Consider the following 16189-nt stretch of genomic DNA (forward strand, 5'->3'; position numbering starts at 1 on the left):
TTTACACATCGTATGGACGTTTTTAGACGCGACCTTGAATGTACTTAAAAGATAATAATAAACCATTCGTTTACGTTTACGTATAAATGGCATTTGAGAGTGTTGAAATAGAACTTTATGAGGAATCGTGCTATACAGATAAGGTTCTTTAGTTAACAAATAAGTTATCTAATATGTGAAAGTACTGAACATGTAAAATTCTTGAATTCGTCAAGTAAATTTTGTGTTTTGTTAGCTGTTATCGGCGTTCTACAAGGAGCTATTTTAGGACCAAACCTCATTCATACAAAAACCGACAGTTGGAATAAAATGTCAAAGAGAATAAATCTAAGCGTTTGCAATAAATATTAAAAGAATCGAGACTGTTTCTCGTAACATTATGAAACTAGAACATATTCATCTTAATTGCCGAAACTAAAATGACGTGTAACCGGAACGTGGCCAATCTCGTAAAGACTTTAGTGTTTTAATGTACAAAACGAATATCTGCAGAATATTCTTACGTATGAATATTTTGAATAAAACTCTTAGATTTGAGCGAACAAGTAAGCTTTAGTTAGTACCGTTCTTAGGCGTAAAAATTTGAAACCATTTTTTTGCTGTACGCACATAATTTCCAGGTCATATCTAAAAGAGTAACCGTAATTGAATAGTAATAATAGTAGTAGAGGCTCGTAAAAATAATGACGAACAATACAGTTTCAAAGGCTTTGTCTACAAGCTTAAATATCATCCAGAGATTTAACTGAATGCCATCGAAGCTAAAAAGACTCCTCTCAGGGAAGGTCAACGACATCCAACTTTATGAAGAAAAGCACTCAAAATGCTGTATCAGATATCGTAAAGGGTGTGTTTACTGTGTATTTAATAGACGTAAAATAAAACAATAAAAGGAAAATAGACACTAAAGTTCATATAACGGAACATTGTACGTGAACGGCGGACTATTCGTCATGTCAGGTGTTGCAGAAGACGGGAATATCGAATCGGGTTTTACCGGCAAAATAATAATGTTATATCTTAACTTATAAAATAACAACTATCAAAGCGTCACCGCCAGGTGTCGCAATATGCATTTAAAGATAAATAACGATAGTACAAACCCAGCGACGAGCTCGACTTCACATCTCAGTATATTTTAATTAACGCACGAAAATACCTTTAAATGAGCGAATTGTAAACCAAGGAAAAAACAAGAGTTGTATAAAATAAACCTTGGTAGGTTGTCAAGCTCACCATCCGATACAATTAAAATTCTCGTCGTAGCACCAGATATAAAGCATCTATTATCACATGATTTCGCCAACCTTTTTTATCCACATTAACGATTTAACTCGCTATTATGTGTACGTATATCGGTAGCGGCTGCAATAACTGAGGCGTGAATTGCCAATGTAAATTGATAAAGTCCACGTCTGGCCATTTAAAACAACTCGCTACATAAAGAACCTAAATCAAGTGCGAATTCCCTTTTAAATATCAAAGCTCCATACTTACATGCACATTATTGATTGAATGGAATTAAAACATTTTTCCTCGTAACCTTTTTATACGGGCACCACTTGAGTTTTATTGTTCAACACAATTTATATTCTGACACACATAATACATAGGTACAGTACAAAACCTGATTTTGGCACATTTTATAAAGCACAACGTGTACATGGGCGTTCACACAATACATCAATTACTTGTAATGGCAGTTCACAAAATTATTCGTGCGATGATTGCTAACGACGCCGACGTCCAAAACTTGGATGGCCATGAACTACGCCTTGACTGCCGGATGCTAAATGTAACAAACAAAAAAGTACCAATTCTAACAGATAGCTGTTACTCGACCTACATCTCTGACCTCGTTACGGCGAAATCGCAATGTAATTTTGCGACGTAAATTTTTTGGAACACTTTTACTTCGGCACCGGGCGTACGGTCCAGCGATTTGTATGAGTTCGGTGATGACACGAATTTCTCTTTCAATGAATGGGTACGGAGCTTTAAGCTGGGTGGAGTCTTCACGGCCCCGAAATTTAAAACGATACCTAGTTTAGCGAATTGCCTTTGCGTAACACTTGACATAGATACACGCCGATGTGGAGTAGGCAAACCACAGAGGCGGTAGAGTTTGCGTAGCGAATTCATTCATATTTCTCCGGTTGTCCTCCATTGACGTCATAGCACAATGAGTGCTAATAGACACTCCCCTATGCGTTATCGGTTATCGCAAATTTTTCCGAACGATTTTTCGCAACACGCACGTCATCAGCACGTAAATCCGTCGGACGCACGCGCGGGCCATATACTGCGACTTTCTCTTAGAGCTACGCAATCACATTTGGTTAAATTTCGCTTTTTTGCACACTAAGCGATTGTGAAAAATATATTTAGCCATGTAAAACAATCACCCCAGAATACTAATCGATACGATCAACAAGATAAGAATGTCAACGAGTAGAAATTGGTACTTTAGATATTCGTGATGGTTCTCCGATGCATATGTGACCTGGCACCGACTGAATACAACTTTACTTCTACCTGACAATGGTTGGAAGAATTCCCGACAAAAGCGCTCGAGAGCGAAACTAATACAAACTAGTCACTTGGATCACTTTCATCTGGTGGAGATGCCGAAAGTAAACTTTTACTTTCATTATGAAAAGATTGCTTTTCTTTGACATTTACCGTGTTTTATTAGATTAAGTCTTCATGTAATAGCGATTTGGAAAAGATTAAGTAAACTTCTCTAATAAAGCTAATAGAGCCGTTTAAAGAAAAAATTATATACGAAAGATTTCGACACCTAATCAGAATATAGACATATTCGATGACGCATATTTCGTAATTTATACATCATCAAAGGCTCAAGCGGCGTAGAGCGTAAAATAAATAACCACAATAACTTTACACGTAATACTGACACACCGAATTTTCTGTGTATAAAAAGCTTTAACAAAATCCATGATTCGTTCATTACAAATAGAATAAGCATTATTTGAAATCAAACGAAAAACCCAACCCACATAAAAGATTTTTTGCAACAAAGTAATGAATAAGGAAAATTATGTGAACAGTATAGCGACAGTAGGCCAGAACTGGTTAGACGAAAGCGAAAACATTTAATTACTTTCATCTGGTCGTCCAAAGTGGAACTCGTAACCCAGATTATTGAATTAGAGCCTGCCATGTAGTTGAATATGATTTATGTACTTTCGATTGGCTCACGAGTATTTATTTTTTCAATAGAACGCCGTGGAAAAAACCCGACATGACAAGAAAAACTTTCATATTCATATCTCACATATGACTGTATTTTGATGACTTTGTTGTAATAAAAAGTGAAATGATTTATGTGAATATTATAGTTGGAAATCAATTTTCGTCGTCAGGTGGCCAATTATACTTTTAACATATTAGAATGCATTTTTTATTTAATATCAAATTCTACCTACACCGGTATATTATATAATTAAGCTATTATGACGACATTATATCGGCGGTGTTGCGAAACTGAATTTTGTAACTGAACTAACGATTATTGACAGTTGTATTTGAAGCAATACAGATAATCGGAACGTTTCGAAATAATTAAAAACTAGCTATCAGTTAACGGATCGCGAGTGGCCGGCGGTCAATGGCCGATAACACGCAGTTATCTTCGTTACGCTAAATGAACTACCGAGAAAATAATCGTGTGTACCCTCTCCTCATAACCGCCTTTCATTAGATTATACAGGTCAACAGACTCAGGACCTTCGACGTGATTCCAACGTTATCATTCCTATCATTCTCTCTATCTGTCTGTAGGCAGTTACGTTACTTTAGAACACATAAAAACATAATATTAAATAACATAATATTACGCGTTTGGAACTCATTATTATTGTACAATTTGCATAACTAAACTCGTGCCATGAGAAAGCCTAAAATAACGTTATGTAGCAGAAATTGTTAAAGCTCTAACAAATTGATGGATAAATCGGTCGACTTTGATGTGTACTGCGTAGAAGCACTGAACCAATTTTACATAAACGGGAGTGACCTGTAAAAGGGCCAAGGGTAGAGCCGAGACAAAAATACTACGATTAAATAGAGCACACTCTACTGCTTCGAAAGCTGCTTACAGTAAACGAAGTGTAGCAACTACATACCACACAAGTACATAGTGACGTCATCTAGGAACATTAAATAGGCTTTGTAAAAAGAAAGACAAAAAATCATTCATTTGTGAATGACACTTACTTATCCTTGTCAAGTGTAAAAGAGAAGAAAGAATTATTGTAACAAAGAATAATGTTAATACAATCAATTACTGTTGGTTAAATGAATTGCCATTGTTTGACTTTTCTTCCAATTTGATGTCAAAGATATTTTAATACAAGCACATTTGACATAACAACACATGTACCTATAAAAACCTATATCATTGTTGCCAGTCATTGCCTATAGAACACTGAAATTCTCAACTTAACAACGAACGACTAGCTGTGTCAAAAATCACTTATTTCACTGATCTTTTACCGCTCACTATCTACACAGGTACTTGATAAAATGCTCATTAACAGTCCAGTCTCTCAATCACGCAGTGTAAAGGAATTTCTTTAAGGAATCATCGCATTTCCGAAGAATGCTAAGTATGTCGTTGACATAAATCATTAAAATTACCTTGTTTTTGTCATGGTTGTTGTAAGGTCATTTATGTTTAAACATTTCAAACAACTTAAATGTTAGCGGGGTCACGGATTTATCGTTATACGTCAAACTACTTATAATAACATGCTTATAAGTTAATGAAATAATGTGAACATCAAACTCAATATGTTCATTTAATCCTCCAAAACGATGATATTCAAAACTTAGTTCCTTTCGGAATCTCATAACATTTATCGAAGTAATAAGTTGTGTTAATCAGGGGATAATATAGCTTTAAGTAAATATAGTCGGTTTGACAGTTGCAAAAGAATATCTTCAAATAAGGAAAAACTAAATGCCATCAAAAACATTCTGTAAAAACCTCAAGTCTCGCCGTAAAAAGTTGTGAGATCTATATAATACCAAGTCGATTAATCTATTTAGTCTCTACTTAAAGGACCTTCTGTCTTAAGTTATTACGTATGTTATTATCATGCCAATAAAAAAAATACCTCTAAAACAAATAGACCGACCTGGCCATCGCATGATTTGATTATTAGTATGTATCACACTACACAGCACGACAAGAAGTTAATGCTCCTGAAATGTTAATAATGGCGAATTTGTGTTTTCTTGCGATGACCAAGTCGATCTATTTGTTTTAAAGGTATTTTTTTAAAATTGGCATGAAAATAACATACGTAATAACTTAAGACAGAAGGTCCTTTAAGTAGAGACTAAATAGATTAATCGACTTGGTATTATATAGATCTCACAACTTTTTACGGCGAGACTTGAGGTTTTTACAGAATGTTTTTGATGGCATCTCACTTCTTTTTGTAGAGCGAACATAAGTCCAATTTGTATGGAAAGACGTTTTTTTTTCATAATTCAACATATTTTCTTATGGGAATGTTGTTCAGTTTCATGGGCTAAACACCCTTACCCACCCTTTACCCCCTCCCGTTACGCCTCATATAGTAGGTACCTATTTACACCTATTTATTTTATTTTCTACAGTAATAATAATTCATTAACTGCAAATGTAACCTTGTAATCTTTTACATTTATATGGGATTACAAAGTTATTGTTGCAGTTGGTGTATTTAGAAAACTGGACCGAAATTAGAAAATATTAAATTTTTCCCATGATTAAGACACTAAACCCTATGTGTATTCTAAATTTTAAGCTTCTAAGTCTGCTAGAAGTACCTTAGACTTTTGATGATCGGTGAGTCAGTGAGTCAGTGAGTCAGTGAATCAGTGAGTGACAAAATTCAAAATTTTAACAAGTTGTCATTCTTAAACTACTGGTTCAAATGGACTGAAATTTTAAATATACCGTGTTTATACAATGACTGATTAGTTGCTGAAAATCCAGGCTTCTTGTTTTATCCACAACGAAATTATAGGGGTGTCAAAAATAGCCCGAATTGCTTCGAGAAAAGGATGTTATGTTACGGCCGTGCCGCTTTTTTTTTTGCTCGACTTGCGGGGGCACTTCCGTGCCCCCAGATACGCTTCATAAGATATACAAATCATCTAAATAGTTGTAATTTAACTACATATTCTTCTGAATCATGCTAACTCATCGTTACCAACCAAGTTGATTAAAGGCTCTACGAAATTAAATGTTTAGATTTTCTCTGACACCTATAATGTATAGATATGAATAAAGCAAGAATAGTTTGTAGAGATCGTACCAAGTGGTGTTCTGGTCTCTTCCTATCTTTATGGGAAAAAGGGGTGATTGTAAGTATGGCAGCTAAATTATTTTGTGCTTATATTAACTGAATATACTGCATCCAGTTGTAAAATAATTGCTTTCCTGCCTACTGGTGTAACTAATACTTAGGCTTCATGTAGTTAATCGTTCAACTAGTAAGTGCAAATGGCTATAAATACTCAATCGGGATTGATACATTGTAGAACATAAGTGCTACTCGATATTATTAGTGAGGAGTAAAAAATTAAAATAAATTTAAGAACGGGAAAGCATCAATACTAGTGTAATTTGCATTTTTTCTACAAAAAAAATATTCATATAATAGACATTTAAAATTAAATCGTAATTACCCATAAATGTAGAAACAATGCCTTGCAGAAAAATGTCTTCTAATTGGCCGACATTGTGACAAAGTTGTATTTTCCATTGAACTCAATTATTTTAGAAACGAATATAGACAATTAAAATAGCTTGTTTTCTAAGGGGTTCATAAAGATAAGAACGATGTCTACATACTAAATACTAATGCATAAAACTAATAATAAAAGTAAAAATATAATATCTAGAAAGTGAAAAATTGCTCTGCGTGCGGCACGATACGAGTGAGCGATTATTTTCATACCCTTTATTAAAGATACTCCTCTCCTTTTCACACTTAATAACATTTAACATGCTGTCCTACTCCCACCTGTCAACTTAATTAACGTTCCTATTTATTGGCTAAATGTTTTATAATTAACTTATATCTATTGCAATATTTCACTACGTACTACGTATATAAGTCGTGGCTGTCTATTTGTCTATACATGATCAACTTAAGAACTAATCAATATATTCTCACAAAACCACCTTTGAACAAAGTGATTCATAAATAATGTTTGAAGGTATGATTCATTACAGTTTTGTGTAAATTAACTCCAAAAAGTAATTGTTTACTTTGTTAGAGAAAACATCCGGTGTTGGGTTCCAAGTTAGAGGAAATCAATTTGCCATTTTAAAAATTAAAAACCTACAGATTTTCAGGGGAAAAAATAGGCCGGCTGACCCGCTAGCATATGGGATAAAATACATAAAAGAGAGAGAAAAAGATAATGTATGTTAAATAAAAAGTAAAATAATTACTTCAATTAATAAGTTTGGACAAAGCAGTCGTTAAAACTTCAAACATGGTAACTAAATAGTGTCGGAAACAATACGAAATTATTGTAATGTGTTCCCCGACATGATCGATATGACGTATCGTGAGGGGCCCAAGAGGTCAAGCGTCTGGAGGTCGTAAGGAAGAGGGTGTTGAGATTACTGTTATTACCGAAACCTCTTGGGATCAGACCCACCCTAAGGCAAATTTTCAATGAACTCTTTTAAACGAGACATGTCACAACGTTTATTGTATTGTCTTGTTGTTGTTACAAGGGAAATATATAATTTGTTAAAAGTTCAGCTTCCTAGCTAATACGGTTTACGAGATACAGCCTGTTGACAGACGGACAGATAGACAGCGGAGGCTTAGCAGTAGGGGTTCCGTTTTTAGTTTTACCCTTGGGTACCAAAAAACGTGATTTTTTAATGCCGGTGTTATAACTTAGAGATGAATGTCAGTTATTCGCAGAGACAACTGTGTTAGGATATGTATGGTAAATAATAACATTAAGTGCCTCTTTCTCTACAGATAATCTATCCAAAACCTAATTATAAGCTAAATCGAGCCCTAGTATTTTATAGAGTCACATTCGTATTTAAAAACCAATAAATTTTGCAATGAACAAACATTCAATATAATTTTCCTCCTTTCGTCAATAGACTGTTTTGAATCGTTGTCCTTTTACTGACATTGCGTTTTAGATTAAATATTATTAATAACCTATGAACGTTCTTTATTAATTAAACAAACTTATTTGCATAATTATGCATTATTTTTACCTATGTATTGCAAAAGTAAATGAAATTCTGAATGTCAAGTCTAATATGCAATGAGATAACAAATACTTCTGAAAAGTCGCTGCTAGTAGCTGTTATAAGTAAATAGATGCAAGAAATATCAATCAAGTAACGAAGACTTCTAAAGTATTACATACAATAAGAACTCCCGTTGAGTTCGGTTCAAAGGTGAGCATAAAGAGCTGTAACAATGTCTTAAGGTTTCCAATTCAAAGAGCAAATAACACATTTATTTGTGCCATTATTGTTATATCAAAATATATTATATTACGTATATTTGAACGGAGTATGAATCAATAGATATACTTGCTTCTATCATTAAATAAATACCGATATAACTCTACTACAGATAGAGTCAAACAATATAAATGTAATTTATAAAATCCCTCGGTAATTTCACACAATGTCAAATAAATAAGTAGGTTTTTTTACTTTGCACTCGTTAACAACTTTATTACAAATATTAAACGTTTTATGTTCAACATAATGTTGCTCGCAAATGTTCCAGTTTCATTAATACACACAAATTAGTATCGATTTTATAAGCTACTTCATATGCAAACGGCCCTAGGTATCGATTACCGTAACGATTATAATAACACGATTACTTATCGTTTCAACATTCTACACAATGTCTTCGGAAACAATTATGTTTGATGCATTGAATTTTCCGCTCTATGTATTCAGTGGTTGAATACATTATATCGATGAAAAGTAATAAACGCGTATAAAAAGTAATGACCATTACGAAATGTTTATGATCGTGAGCTTGGAGCCAGATAATCTTTAATTCGTCCGTGGTTCTCCAACTTTACAGCTACCCGACTAGAGCAGACGCCTCGTTGCATCAAGATTAGTCTGGTAATACCCAAATTACAGCTAATATCCGTGAATACGAGTACCAGACATTGAAGTATACACATTCATGTAAGAAATCACATATTTTTTCATTGAGCAATATGCTCCACCTTATCAGTTTGTGTTCACGCGTGTTTAGATCAAATGCTATGTAAACAAATATGCCGACATCACACGAGGGGAGATACAGCCTTATCAATGTACAAAAACTCGCATTGCAACACATCATTATAATTCCGATTCCGTCTTAAAAAAAAGCGAGTCGCATATGGTTTCCTCCATACATCACCCCCATGTTGTGGTGCAAGAGTCCCCTGAATGTAAACGTACCTGTGTGATACTACACGTGCACCGATCCCTGCCACAGATATGTTAATTTTATTACACCAGCCTAAAAAAAGATCACAACCGGTTTTTGATTTCGAAAAGGAACGTAAGTGATATAAAAATTACGACCTTCACGTATACGATACTTGTTCCTAAATTAAAAGTCGCACCAACAATAACGTTCGACGAACAAATAGATCAAGCGCACCGATCAGCTTCACGTCTTACTTTGCAAAATAACATTTGCATGTATTTCGTAACTAAATGTTCGAGCTATACAAAAAACTGGTTTAGGATACAAAATAAAAATAAAATGGACAACGTGACTTACGATAATTTTCGGCGATATGCAGGTCCTTAGCACACACTCGATGCACGTCTAATTTCGCGGATATGATCTAATGTTAACCGAATAGATGTGTAATAGCTCCAGTTTTTTCTCGGACGACTTCGGAACCGGTAGTGTGTCCTCGGGGCCTCAACACTCGGGGGGCATCACTTATCAATGGTTAGTGTGAACGTTTTTAGCGGTGGTGTCGTGCGCGCTGCGTCGCGTCCCGCGTGCTGACCGGCTGCGAGTGCCGGCGCTCAGGCGTCGCTCTTGTAAACAAAACGTAATGGTGGGGGCCCCGCCGAAAAGCCTGGCAGAATACACACCGCTCACTTACGTCACTTTATTCTCAAGTGTTCTGCTCCTCCGGCACACGTTTAAAGCGTGCCGAGTTCCGACAACTGACTGCTCTTCTAACTTTTACCGTCACCGGCTGACATTTCCACCTTCACGGGACTAGATCTCAATCAATTTTCTTTTGTAGTGACGTTTCATTTGTTACACCACACGTCTAAATATAGAGTTCTTTCACCAAATAAAACGAGGTTAAACTTCAATCGGTTGCATTTTCAATACTTTAGCTGTTTATGTTGAAGATATTTTCTTAAACTAAACAGAATTGAAATTGAAAAGAATAGTGTATTGCCTTTTCCCTCAAGTGGTAATTTTCCAAAACTGTCTAGAGCTTAACCAGGACAATACCAGAATGAGTCGACACAATCGTAGCCCCATTCACTTCTCTATTGACAGAATTTCGAAGTTACAAAAACGCCAATAGGCGACGGTCAAAGTATACACAGTTCAATATCAGCTAATTTACGCATCACGATAAACGTCTAGATCGACAAAAAGAGATTAATCATCATGAAATTCTTGAGCTCTCCGAGTTTATAACACCATATTAACGACTGGTAGCTGATCCTAATTTATAAGCCTATTCCACACGCAATAGTCATTTAAAAATGCCTTTTATTTCACACGATAACCGGCTGTGAATAGAATTAAATGTAGTAGAGTCGCTCTGTGGCAAAATTATGGCAATGCAACTGGAGCTTACAACTCGGCTACATAGTAAACCACTTTTTGCACTGCATCTTACTTTAGTACTAGATTATAAACTATGTACACTGGTTACTAGTGGTTACCTGTCTTTGTACTCGGTTGAACCTTATGGTTCTAAGTGGTGAGCATTTTTTATTGGATTTGACGTCAACATTTAATAATATGTAGAAGGTAATCGAAGTGCATATTTCACTTTCAAATAAAATTCAGTTTGTCACATGTTCGACATTTGCTAAAGTGCCTATTCCCACTGGCTGACGTCTATATTTAAATAAGAACGGGATATCTGATCGATTGGTAGTCAAAACAGATTTCCCGTTGCACATGTTTAAACATGACAGCAATGTGACTTGGAGGACCTATTTTAGCCCCTCGATGTATGTACTTGTGCGTTCTATTTCTGTGAACAATAAAGAACCTGGATACAATGTCTTTATTTTTAAGATAGAGTATTATAAGAAAAGTACAAATAAAAAGAAAACTGAAAGACACTGAAGAAACTGTAAAGTTCACTATATTTAGGGCCCACAAAGCTCTTTTTTTGAAATAATGAATTTTGCTTTTTATTATCTATTTAAAATCGTTTTATAATTACGCATTAAGTAATCGGTGTTAATAACCTTTTACTAACATAAATAAATAAGGATAAATATACGATCAGACGGAATGTAATGCTTATTATCCGTTATCCTTAACGTTAACTTTTCTGTAAAAATATATCAAATAATTTAATTATCATTAACATTCGATAAAATAGTTTCAACATTTTCACTTTATCAACTCTACACCATAAAAATATTGATCTTGCAGAGTTATAGTGCGCCCCTATGATAAGGGGATGACCCTACCATGAGAGTGTGAGAATCAAGTCTACCACAACGTATGTTGACACAACATGGTGAAATAGACACGACTCCCACAAGAATGTATATGGAGTTTCACAGATCATTAATTGGTGTCTGTACTAAGTTATTTTAAAAATATAAATGTAGAGTCCTGCTACACAAGAAGCATCCGTACGTAACACATAAAAACCGAAAAAAAAAATTTTAAACTCAATCGCACCCAATAATAACCCGCGCTAGAGTAAAGTAAGTACTTATTTATTTCTCTTGTATTTGCCTACCCCTTTGGCAAATAGTTGATTTTAAATATGTATGCATTTATTTAGGTCAAATGTTGACTGTAACATTCATCAAAGTTACAATAACTTTATATATCTTTATTGAAAAGGGAAATACGGCCTACTGATATAAACAAGCAGGAAAGTACCGTTTCAAATAAGAACACCGAAATAAAATCGACAACATGAAACCAAAATCTTGAACTAAATCTTACATTCGGTACGAAAAACAACTTTTCTCGAAACATCCATATGTAATGATGCACTCGTTGTCATTTGAGATCAGGACGAATCAATATAACATGACGGATGAATTTTAAATTTGTATCCCATGAGATTCATGTTCATGCAATCGGGACATTCTGTTAGTAAAATATCTTGAATTGTGAGTTAGTGACGCACACTGTTCGCAGTTAATATTAATGTGGAATATAAAACAGATTTTGTTACATAAACAGTTATATGATGATCTTCGTACTTTGTTATATGGGTAATGAAAAAAACAACCCCATTTATTCGCGTCTATTACGTACCGTCGTATATCATATGTCCAGTTATAACAAACAATATTGTAGTCATATTTATCAGTCTTGCAAGAACAAGGATTTTCACTCCAAAACCTAAAGAAAATAATACTGAAGGACAGTCTGATAGTTACGTAAGTAGAATACATCCTTCAAAAGACAGAAAAAACATTAAATCTATCAACATAACCATCTATTACCTAACTAATGAAGACAATAAAACCAACTGTAAATGTAATAGTCGTTCTTTTTTGTAACAGCCATTCAGCCTCCGCAAGCAAAGAAGATGTCAATACTCTTAGGCCTGTTTTCAGCATACGCGGGTACTGAACTTGGAGAGCAACATAATGAGATGAATTTGACGGCCTAATGTGTTCTTTGAAGAGGCGTGACGGTTGTAAATGGTAACTAGGACTTGACCGACGTAGCGTCGTTAACCCCATCACTTAGTCACTGGCCTCTCGTAATTACCAAGCCTACCAGGTGTTACCTCCGTGATCATAGCCCAGTTGACAAATCAGAGCAAAAAATATAACCATTATATAAACAGCTAACACAATCATTCATTTACTGCCAAAAAGATTATATAATAAAGTATTTTTTCTGTATATTAAAATATAAATAAGAATAAATGATTATTTATGCGTGGCTGTCGTGTCGTCATTATTCTTAGGGGATTACAATGCGGCCAACGCGCTGATTGTTGACCGCGTGAGTAATAAACTACAAAGACTTGGTGCTTTTTCAGTGCTGTATTGTGACTCCATAGCGTTGTTTCTCACACGTTGGCTTATAATTGACATTAATAATTAATAATCGAGTTAATGAGGCTAATTAGTAAGGCTATAAAATAACCGTAGAATATACGTTTTAATTGTAACAGAAAATAAGTAAGTAGAGTCGAGAGTCAAAAGTAACGTTCATTAAATTAATTTAAATATAATTTTACACTTGTGATGAAATTTCAATATTATTTTACATATTTTATGCCACTGACTAGACTAATAAACGTGCAAACGCGTCCACGCAGCTCATGCGTATACGCACGTATACGTGCCCGCTCAGCGCTTATAAGCGTTGATAAAACGTCCAATGCGATAAACAAGAATGCTCTAAGTAGACATATGTAATTGGAATAACTACACGACTATTTAGAATTGCTAAACGAAATTTAAAAGATAGTAATCTTAATTACCTAGTACTGCGCTGGAAGTAGGGCGCGTTGCATAAATATTAAGAAATTTGTACAGATGTTAAATACCTAATATTAAACAAGGTCCTAAGATCGATCTGTATAATTTATTACTGGAGTTTGAGCTTGTAGTAATGTAAAGCTAAGCTGTAATATGAGCTGCATGTTTGACGTTATCTTTTGTACTATTTGTACGAAAATAATTAATTGTTTACATTTTAAAAAATATAAATAATATAGATACAGGGAAATAAACTGCAAGTTTTTGCCAAATATACCCATTAGAAGACAGCTCTTAGGCACCTTTACTGGAATTATAAAAAAAACTTTGACAATACTAAAATTGAACAGTCAAAAAATTTAACAACTACGTGTTAAACGTGAAATAAAATTGTCTTCATCCAGACAATATACAGAGCCGAATTTCAAATCGCAAACGTGTTTTAAATCCAAAAACATGAATTCGAATATTAATATCCTTAGTCCTTTTGTTATTTCATAAATAATTCTAAGTCTCGTGGCGGTACATGTGACGTACACCTTGAGACCATACCCTACTTGACTTACTAATGCTTTACAGAACGCATAAGTCATTTTAAAATCTAATACAAGCAGCAAGTAAGCATTGAATTTTGAGTTTCTTGTTTGGTTTTATACAGTAGCACAGAATTTTGATAAGATTTTTCGTGTTGCAATTTTCTAGAGTAGAAGATTGTCTCTTTTGTCAGAAGCCGACAAAGACAGAGCATCACAAATCGTTATGATGGATTAATTAAGATGAAAACTCTGAAATTATATAAATAAGGGGCCTTCAGTCGACCACGACCTTTTCTGGTATTGACGCTGATCCAAAACACGACAAAACGGGTCTATCCCACTAGTCCCGTTGAGTTGTCCCGTGACGGGACAACTGGCACTATTTTGTCCCAGTTGTCCCGTGGCGGGACAAGTGACACTGTTTTGGTGCCAGTTGTCCCGTTGCAGAAAAATCACGGGACTAATGGGACAGACGGAAGGGTCAAAACAACTGGTTCCATTGAGTTGTTGTGTGACAACAGGTACTTGGTACTTTGGTAAGATAGCAGACGTTATACGTTGTGTTGTAGTACATTTTTACTTGATTTCTAGTAGATAAGTTGAAATTACATTAAGTACACGTTGAATTGACTTGAGTGTTTGAGCTGCTTCAGGGGCCTATTAACAATATATTTTTTGTTTCCTTACATTATGTTTTTTCAAGTAGGGAATTTCGAATAAGCATTTTACATTAAATTTATGGAATGAAAGGTCATAGATATAGACACTCTCGTCAATTTATTTATAAAGTAAAAAGCCCAAATGGTAAAAAAAACTTCTTGTGAATTTAAAGTTTACATAGAGTAGCGTACAATTCATCATCTGCTATCTTACCGAAGTACCAAGTACCTGTTGTCACACAGCAACTCAATGAAACCAGTTGTTTTGACCCTTCCGTCTGTCCCATTAGTCCCGTGATTTTTCTGCAACGGGACAACTGGCACCAAAACAGTGTCACTTGTCCCGCCACGGGACAACTGGGACAAAATAGTGCCAGTTGTCCCGTCACGGGACAACTCAACGGGACTAGTGGGATAGACCCGATAAAACCACTTTCTTCTTATTATAATAACAGCACCTCAAAATCACGTAGTTTCATCTTAGAATTGAACACTAAGTTGCAGTGTAATATTTGCAACTAACGACTAACAGACGCCTAGGTGCGGTCACCCACCCACAGACTGGACGCGCCTAACATTGCTTAACCTTGCTAAATGTTAACAGTAAGTGCAAAACGAAAAGAGCTGTCAATATTTACATAAACTCGAGAGTATTTAGCTTATCATCATCGTAAAACTAAATAGATAAGGCCAATAGAATTTAGGTATTGTCGAGTGATGTCTAAATGGTCTGTGCGAAAAAGGAAAAAAATATATTTTATATGTACAAGTTATTCACTCGAATAAGCTTTGAGTGCTTAAACACTTTACAGTTTCAGTGCACCTGGCCAGCGCCACTTAAACCGCAGCATGTTTTATATTATAATTGATAATTTAAAAAAATATGATAAAAAACCGAGACATGGTTGACATTTTATGTACTTAAGTGTATAATAACAGCAATTTCACTTTAAAACTAACTCTTCGGTAATAAAATTACTGAGTCTAGCATCCTATAATTGGAAGCATTGGAACATTATTGATGAGGACTGCTCAAAGCCACGGTGTACAAATTAATCACTTATTAAATAAAGCATAAATAAAAATGAAAACTAGGTAATGAGGTCGAACGAAAGACAATAGAATTTATTGATTTATCACTTTAATATCTCCGCTATCTGTTCGGAACGAATCAAAGACGTATATTTGTACAATATTAGATAATTTTGACGTTTTCGTGATAAGAATTGTGACATTGTATAATGTGCCAAATTATTATCACGAGCGAGAAAATATTCGTCATA

At 34.8% G+C, this 16189-nt stretch overlaps 1 protein-coding gene across 2 annotated transcripts in view; it reads right to left on the minus strand.

Annotated features, from left to right (window-relative positions):
- LOC142987561 (solute carrier organic anion transporter family member 74D-like) overlaps positions 1-16189 on the minus strand; it is a 67529-nt gene that overhangs the window by 39627 nt on the left and 11713 nt on the right. Inside the window, exon 1 of one of the 2 annotated variants that reach the window (XM_076136415.1) lies at positions 9810-10076. The exons of the other annotated variant lie outside the window; for it this stretch is intronic. The gene's annotated coding sequence lies outside the window, so the exon portion shown is untranslated. Of the gene's footprint in view, positions 1-9809; positions 10077-16189 lie in introns of those variants that run through there. 2 annotated transcript variants of the gene reach the window in all.

This window comes from Anticarsia gemmatalis, chromosome 1 (genome assembly GCF_050436995.1).
Source record: "Anticarsia gemmatalis isolate Benzon Research Colony breed Stoneville strain chromosome 1, ilAntGemm2 primary, whole genome shotgun sequence".
Lineage (NCBI taxonomy): Eukaryota > Metazoa > Arthropoda > Insecta > Lepidoptera > Erebidae > Anticarsia > Anticarsia gemmatalis.